Below are 8,259 nucleotides of genomic sequence, written 5' to 3'. Positions count from 1 at the left end.
TCATTAGTGGAGACTACCCATTTTCATATCAACCGAGGTACCAGACCAGATTTCTTTATAAATGACTAAAGAGCTTTCTTTTGAGTGTGTGTCACCGTACGTTAATTCCGGGTAGAATGGTGAGATACCCAACCTCCCACCAATAGAAGCACTATTTTGATCTCTTGAGTGCTAATTTTGTCAATCATGAGGGTGACGTCTATAGATGAAAACCACCTTCTTGTAGTTTGATTTGCAGTTAGCACCATTCTCTCTCTCTCCAACAACAGGTCCATAGAAACACATCATCATCAACAAGCGGAGCGACATCAAAATGTACAAGAGAAGTTGAAGACGTTTAAGGTTTACAAGCAACAATTCAAGAAAGAGCAATTTTCATATCCAAGTAAAGCAACATTCAATGAGCATATTTTTATATACATGTTGAAGACTTACACATAAGGAGCATAATTTTTATATCCAAGTATGAAGACTTATTGACAAGAGCGAAGAAAATCAAAAGATGAGAGATATTGAAGTTTATGATACGAAGACAATACAAGTTGTGAAGATCAAAGTGGTAAAGTACTTCTTTTATGGCCATGTTCATTTTAATTTCATTATTATTTTTGTAGTTGCAATCTTTTTGTCAAAAAAAAGAGAGACAAAAAACAATGAAAAATACAAAAAGATTTGCATTTTAGGTTGTTATTTGTTCAATAAGGTCACTATGAAGAAAAATTTATAAGGAAGTTTCAAGCAACAAGGAAATAGAGGAAAAGAGTTAAAAATTGTCGAAGTTCTACGAAGTTCAAGCGTTTATCATCAATAGTTGAAGACCGAAGACGAAGACCAAGAAGATGAAGAAGACGAGTTGAAGACTACGATTCTATTGGATATTGTGAGATTAGTGTTATCATCATTGCAATCAGATGTGAAGGTGGTAAGTACTCTCATCTTCTATTTTTAATAATAATAGTTGATTTCCTTTCTTAGAGATTGTAGCGCTCCCTAAGCTAGCAGCTGACTAATCCAAGAGATTAGTTAAATAAAGAGGCACTACGAATCTAATTCAAATACTTAAACATTCAATTAAGAAATCTGCTATAAAATTTATCCCAAAACTAACCCCGCTCAGAATATATATACATGAACTTCTCTCAAATGATACATATATAATAGTCAATTGGTTTACAGATACAATAAACAACATAATAAACATAGAGGAAGTTAACTAATTAACGGAGTCAACACTTGTGGCTTTCGCTGCGCAACTCTGGTCTGTCTCTGAAAACTGAAAGTGGGAAAAATTAACATTTAACTTGTAAGTAATCATAAACAAGATTAAGAAAAACAATAATGTTTTCTCAGACATTAAGTAGTGACCAAGTCACTGAGACACACAAACACGAATTCGGACAAGCTCTTTCTTCAAACAATGTATACTATGGTTGTGCAATTCCGAACTCCCAAATCCACACCTAATCGTAAATATGGATGTCGACAATTCCGAACTCGCAAACTGTCGACCAATATATCATAAAAGCTCTAGGTATAAATGTGAAAGAGCATATCCTCACAGAAGTAAACAAACATGTATATGGACAAACTCCTTCTTCAAACAATGTATACTATGATTGTGCAATTCCGAACTTGCAAATCCACACCTAATCGTAAATATGGATGTCGACAATTCCGAACTCGCAAACTGTCGACCAATATATCCTAAAATCTCTAGGTATAAATGTGAAGGAGCGTATCCTATATACCACACGTGGAAATTCTTATTTCCCATAACAATTCATATTGACCACAACACATTACAGGTCCTTTCCAAATCATGGAAAGATTAACAGAATCAACAGAATTATCGTAAAACAAGTCAAACAAGGCATAGAACGCACAAACAAAAATACATGAGTTTATTAAACATAAACTTTTGTAAAGGAAAACAATAATGGTTACCAAAGAGTCAAATGTATTCCCACCTCTTTTGATGACAAGCCACGCCTACCTCGAGATCCACGATCCACTGGTTCATCCTTTGAATCGATCGTTGTTAATACAGACTAACTGTTAATCACACAAACACCCTAAGAATTTATCCAAAAAGATCATATAAGGCTCATACAAAGTCTATATTATGATTCTAAGCCCATTTATGACTTTACACCTTTTTATTATCTATCTTTAATTCATCTAAGAGTTTACTAATCCAATTAGGTTGATTCTATAGTCCATTAGATATGTCTTATGAACATCTACAACTTTGTAAAAGGAACCAAATACTAAATAAGACTATAGGTGGTCCAAATATCAAAGTAGGAAAACTAATCCTAAGCACAAGCCCATTCCATTAAACTAAGGTCCAGTCCACTAGTCAACAAACGGTATCTGACGGTCATCTGAGTCAACCAACGGTATCTAACGGTCATCTGAGTCAACTAACAGTCAACGTATATTCTAAGTCAAGTCCACTGGTCAAGGCCAAAAGGGTCAACTGAGTCAAATCGGGTCAAGGGTCTAACTCAGGTCAAATCAGGGAAAATCGGTGAGACAACTCAGTTCACAAGACTGATTCAGGTTATACAAACCAAGGCCCTTGCACAGGCCAAACTCTAAACTTTACAGTCCAAAATTCTATTCTAGAATTCATTTTAAACAATCACAACAATACAATTCTCAAATTAAACTTCATAATCGAATTACAAATACAACTACAGCCTACCTGCAGTTCAGCAGTTCCAAGCTTTACAGCAAACACTAACAACAATCAACACCAAACTCAACTACAGTCACCTGCAGGTCTAACTAACAATTTAACCTGAAACAGATTTCATACTTCATTCCCCACTGTGTATCTTTTCGGCTCAAATCTAGGTTTCTAACATCCTTGTTCACCTCTAGTACCTTTCCAATACACACTCTTGTCTGCCATCATCCACATACTAGTCTCCAACTTCAGTCCCATTTATTTTACAAAACCATTACTTGTATCTTCTCTGATATTAACAACACCAGCACCTAGTTTCTATACCTCCACCAGCCACTCATATCCCCTGTAACTTCAGCAACACCATTTCAACTTATAACTCAACCCAACAATCTGTAATCCATTCTCAACCTTCAACCAAACTAAAATCTTCAACTTTTAAACTACAACAACCTAACTCAGATCCATTACATCCCCTACCTGCACTCCATAACTTCATAATTCTTCACAGACAACACCAATATACCCATATGTATCACTATATAAAAACTCAAATCTTCATGGTACATCATTGCAACTATTCTTTCTCAGAACCAACAACTCCAACTTCTAATTATCTATTAAACACTTACTTCAGTTTAATCAACTCAACACCATTCTTCAAATCACAATTCAATATCCAAATTTCACAGACATCAATCACATCCATACTTCAGTAAATATAGCAATCTTACTTCAACATCATATACACAAACTCAACAATATTAAAACTTCAAACTACAACAAACTTCATCCACAGTTCACTGAGAAGCTTATAAACACAATATTGGAATTGAACTAATCTTTACTGAAATTAACAATTACCTCAAATATGAATTACTCTGGCAATTGGATTCAATTCCTTCTTCACTTAACTCAGTTAATCAATTAAACACATTCAATTCTCGACAATCTTCAATAAGACACAATCCAAACCCTAGCTACCAATTTCAAACTGTTTTTCAACCTCATACTCCAATACAATTCAAACCCATTTCACACCAACATCCTAGAACATCAATACCCATCTCAAATATACTTTATTAGTAATCAATTTCATCTTCTAACGCTTCTCTGGGTTATTCTTATAAACCCTAGATTACCGATTCTTCACTGCGATTTGTGAATCACTTGTTAAAACATCTTCTTTGCTACAATAATTAATACTCATCATTAATCTTCCTCCTCTTGTTTCGATCTCATCTTCAATCAATATCAAAACTCAGAAACCCTAACTTCTAAATCACCTCTTCCTACGAGTCTGAATCATCAACAGACAGAGAGACCATCACTAGAAGCTACCCCATGATCTATTCCACTTTCTACCGATCTCAAATCCTCCATTTGATTTCTCGAATTCGACAGAGACGGAAGAACAGGAGAGAAGAGAAAGGAGAAAAATAAGAAGAAGATAAAAATGAGAGAATAAAAATAATAAGAATTTATCTTCTCGGTGGTGAAGATAAGATCAAGGATAATTTTATTGCACACACTCTCTTCGCTAAGGGAACCCCAAGTCGGTCTATTTGTGAAAAGACTATTTTCCCCTTCAAATCAATCTGATGATTACTTCTTCGTATGGTATCTGATTGACACATACGAGTAGTCCATTCCGCATAACTTTTCGAGATCTATCTAACGATACTATCTTCGTAATTACATCGTTGTTATATTAATTTCTATTAATTAACGTTCATGTTAAACTAATCGAGTAATTATCGACTAAGACATCTCTTGATCATCGCTAGACCAGTCAAATAGCATTGACGAGCTTGAGGGTCCTTACAGAGATCATCAAAAATATTCTTGTTTTCCATGATTTTGTGGAGTCTCCAGAAATAATTCGGAAGGTTTCCTTCCACCATTCAACGTATGTAGGATTCTCTCTTCATTCCTACCTATACACATATGAGACCCATAAAAAGGTCATCTTATTGAGTGCAATTATCATAAAATCCTTTTAAGTGATGCAGAAGTTGAGGCGAAATGCTTATTGATCGCTCTCAAACATGCATTCTCTCATTATGGTGTGGTTATTTCTCACTCAAGATTTAAGAATGAATATGTTCTTTGGTATTTCTAACTTCTTATTACTAGCATGCAGAAACTCTATGTCCTCATAGCTCTTTGGATGCTTGGGACGCCGGAACGCTTTGAAGTTGGAGTAGGTTTTGTGGGTATATCTCTCGTAAGCCCTCACGAGACTATAACTCGTCCACTAGAGACACCTAGGGGTTTAAAGGCTTGTTGTATATGCTAAATGAAACCGTTTCCTCGGCAATAGGGAGTTGTTGTACTTTATTTTATTTTTTTAGTTTGCTCGAGGACTAGCTAAAGGCAAGTGTGGGGGAATTTGATAGGTGCAATATTTGCATTAGTTAGGTACTCAAATGCTTTGCTTTCTTGGTAGTTTTTGTATCATTATGCTTTGATTTTGTTTGTTTTGAGTTTCTTAGGTGCTTGAGGCTATCTTGACCAAAAGGAAGTGGAATTAGCTCAAATACAAGATTTCTTTGCATCACTTTGAAGAGGACGAAAAGACAAAGGCAATGGCGAAAGAATGGAGTTAATCCGACCATGTATGAAGAAGATAGGAGCATTTGAAGCAAGTCAAAGTTGCAAAAGGGTGAAAGCACAGAATTGCTATTGGCACCCTAATCACACGTTAAGGGGAAGACATGCTTCCAATGAAATTTGCACAGTCAGTCTTCCAGGACTGACAGTATGATGAAATTCGAGTTTGACAAGGTAGTTGCGGTAGTGTTTTCCAACCGTATACAAATACAGGGAAACATACGGTTATGTTAACCTTCTGTAGGATATCTCAGGCGAAGTTACGGACGGGTTCTTCATCCGTAAGAAGAGTCTGAGAATGAATGGAGTTATGTTTGTAGTCACTGGTGATCGGAAATGGTTAATGGGGGTTGAGTGTATCGAGTTTTCTGTAGAATGAGGTGTTGCTGGTGATTTTACTATGATTATATGAATATCAAGATGGAGAGTTGATCGTTGTGGACTGACTGACGAAGGAGTTGCAGCTCGATAGTGATGCTGCAGTGATGAAGCATCGGCAATGGATTGGCAGTGCTGGTGACGAAAGAGATGGAGATGTTGCTGATGTTTGATCGGTGTGGATGCATGGCAGTTGGTTGTTGTTGATGAATTGAATGACTTCCGGTGATCGGTGATAGTGGAGTTGGCAGTGAAGCGATTGCAGACTTTGTAAACTAAATGAAGGATCGACTGAGATGATAGAATAGCAGTGATGGAAGAGTATGGCAACAGATGGAGGAATGAATGTGTGCTGTTAAGTTTGATACTGGTCGATGGAGCTGCGAACTCATGATGCTGCTGCCGTTTAGGTTTATCAGTGAGTATTAACGATGTTAAGGAAGAAGAGAATGTCTCGAGCTTAACAACTATATTTACGAGATGGAGCTGAACTGTGATAAATAAGAGAGCTGTTGCTACTCGAGCTGTGACCAATTGCAGTGACGAGAAGGAGTCTGGTGGCAGTTCAATGGTGTTGGGTGTGTCGAACATTGCTTGAGCTGATGGCAGCAATGGCAAGAAAGTTATGATGTTGATTATCGATGGGTGCAAAGCTGAGGTGCAGAGAAGGGCTGAAGTGGAATACGATTTGGATTTTTCACGTAGAGACTGGTATACGTGAGTTACGGCCGAGAGAAAGAAAACTCAGTAGAATGGAAAACTCTCAGCGACCAGACTATCCGTTAGATGACGAAGGGAAAAATGAAAATCCAGGGGAATTTATTTCTCACGGAGGGATGTCTCTCCGCGGATTTGAAGAGGAATGGATCGTATTGTCAGCTGCTTGGAACGGACAGGACAAGGAGAGCCAAGAACGGATCTGGGCTGGACTTTAGGCCCATGGGATGTTTCAGAAAATACAACTCATGAGTAGTATTTATGGACAGATACACTTCAGTACCTATTTAAGAGAGATATACTATATCTTTTATCATATATATACTTTTGGGGAAGAGAAGAAGAAGAGCTAGGGCTTGGAACGGAGATTGCTATCACTATTCCTGGGGTTTGGTTATTTGATTTCTTCTTAATATTTTACATGGGTTTTAAGAAATCCATGATGAGTAGCTAAACACTCTATATTGGTTAAGGATGTAGTTGGATATCATAAACATGCTACTAAATTAATATATTGGTTTTGTTATCTCAATCAAATTATTACTGTCTTGTTTTACGATTTATTTTCGCGTATGATTGTACGACTGTTTGTTTAGGAGCGCTACTAAATGAGCATGAATGCATTTCTAAATCTAGGTTAGGGTTTTGAGATACGTAATTGTTGATGAACCTTGTCATAAGTAGCATATGGTGATTCCCGATTGTATTCAAAAACTTTGTTTGATTGCAAATAGAAGCTTGACCCATGTTAAATAGTTTACTCGTAGTATTTCTATTGCATGGATTAGTCTAATTCATAGAACTTAAGGTTCTTAGAGGATTAAACCTAATAGCGCGTTGCATTAGGTTGTTCGATGAGAAGTATTCACATATTCATCATTATGGTATGTGATGATATAAGGAATTTACCGGAGTATGCTCTCGATGGGGTACTTTAGGACTCTTGATAATGAATGATTGAGTGACAACACTAGTTATTAGTCGAAGTGCATGTATTATGATTGATGATGAACCCTTAACCAGTATTCTCAACTTATTGATTCCCTCTATTCATTCTTTGCTATTATTATTAGTTTAATTATTTTAGACTCAAATCAAAAATCCCCTCAGGTTACTTAAGTTTTCAAATACGAATAACAACCCATTTCTCCATGTGGAACGAATCTGTTCTTATAACTATATTATTATTTATAATTGTGAAGTGAAAGAACTTAAATTATTTTTGCGTCGGCTGACAGCCGACCAAATTTTGGCGCCGCTGCCGGGGAGGCATAGCGGATTGTTATTTTGTTTTTGGTTTCTTATTTTTAGTTTTTTCAATTTTCTTTTTGAGAATCTTGTTTCAGGTACTTGATCTCTGGCACCCAAACGTTGGGATTACCAACGGTGTGGAATTTCAACTCGCAGAAGAACAGTACTACAAGAACCTCGAAATCCACAACAAGAAGAGATTGTTGGAGGAACGAACAACAATAACACTGGTAACCAGGGAAACCAAGAGAACCAGGGAAATGATGGCGCTCCACCACCTCCACCTCCCAAGAGGACACTCAAAGATCTGACATCCCCATCGTTTGATCGACAAAAGTTGTGTGTCAACTTGGAAGATTCAATTGAGCTCAAATCTCAGTTGATTCATTGGTTACCTAAGTTTGAAGGACTTCCAGGAGACGATCCAAATCGTCATTTACTGTTGTTTCAACACAGGTTGACAAGTTTGAATCCAACTGGAACTGATCAAGGAAGAGCTTTACCGCAGCTTTTCCATTCTCTTTGATTGATTCTGCAGAAGAATTGTTTTATGGTATTCCCCCTGGAAGTATCACAACTTGGAACGAGATGCAGATACCATTTTTAGA

The 8,259-nt window shown here is 36.8% G+C and overlaps 1 long non-coding RNA gene across 1 annotated transcript; it reads right to left on the bottom strand.

Annotated features, from left to right (window-relative positions):
• Nucleotides 1–1,738: 1,738 nt before the first annotated feature.
• On the bottom strand, nucleotides 1,739–4,136 carry LOC113287298. Its single transcript, XR_003329950.1, has 2 exons — nucleotides 2,708–4,136; nucleotides 1,739–2,052 (listed from the first exon to the last, which is right to left on the bottom strand). It is a non-coding gene; the product is annotated as an uncharacterized LOC113287298 (long non-coding RNA).
• Between the last annotated feature and the right edge of the window lie 4,123 nt (nucleotides 4,137–8,259).

Source organism: Papaver somniferum, chromosome 6 (genome assembly GCF_003573695.1).
Source record: "Papaver somniferum cultivar HN1 chromosome 6, ASM357369v1, whole genome shotgun sequence".
In the NCBI taxonomy this organism is placed as follows: domain Eukaryota; kingdom Viridiplantae; phylum Streptophyta; class Magnoliopsida; order Ranunculales; family Papaveraceae; genus Papaver; species Papaver somniferum.
This window is presented reverse-complemented; position numbering and strand designations above follow the sequence as displayed.